The sequence below is a fragment of the Habropoda laboriosa genome, unplaced genomic scaffold (assembly GCF_001263275.1).
Source record: "Habropoda laboriosa isolate 0110345459 unplaced genomic scaffold, ASM126327v1 scaffold86, whole genome shotgun sequence".
NCBI classification, from domain to species: domain Eukaryota; kingdom Metazoa; phylum Arthropoda; class Insecta; order Hymenoptera; family Apidae; genus Habropoda; species Habropoda laboriosa.
Window position 1 is genome coordinate 343,246 of NW_017100212.1, and position 404 is coordinate 343,649.

The window sequence follows — 404 nt, forward strand, 5'->3', positions numbered from 1 at the left end:
TTTTAGAAGACTATAGCATTGCTTCAGCAAATGCAGCAATATGAAAACAGTGAATTACGTGCTAATAATTATAAAAAGATATTAGACATATTTGATTCACTGTATGAATCATTAAATTACGTTTGATTCATTTGAATGTCGCAACAATGCGCACGTGCTTTAATAAAAATAACTTTTCCTAGAATGTCAAAAAATATCTTTCTTGTTTATTCCCATTCTCAATACCACTAAACAAAATTAATAACCTAGCAGTTGTAAATCGTTTATTCGTTAATACCATTTGTACTAATTTAAGTCACCAATAAGTGCCAGCTTTAAGAACACAAATAGATTCATATAGTGCATTGTAAACGAGAAACAGGGATTAAGACTAGGGATATTTGTTGGAATCATGTCTTGTGGCC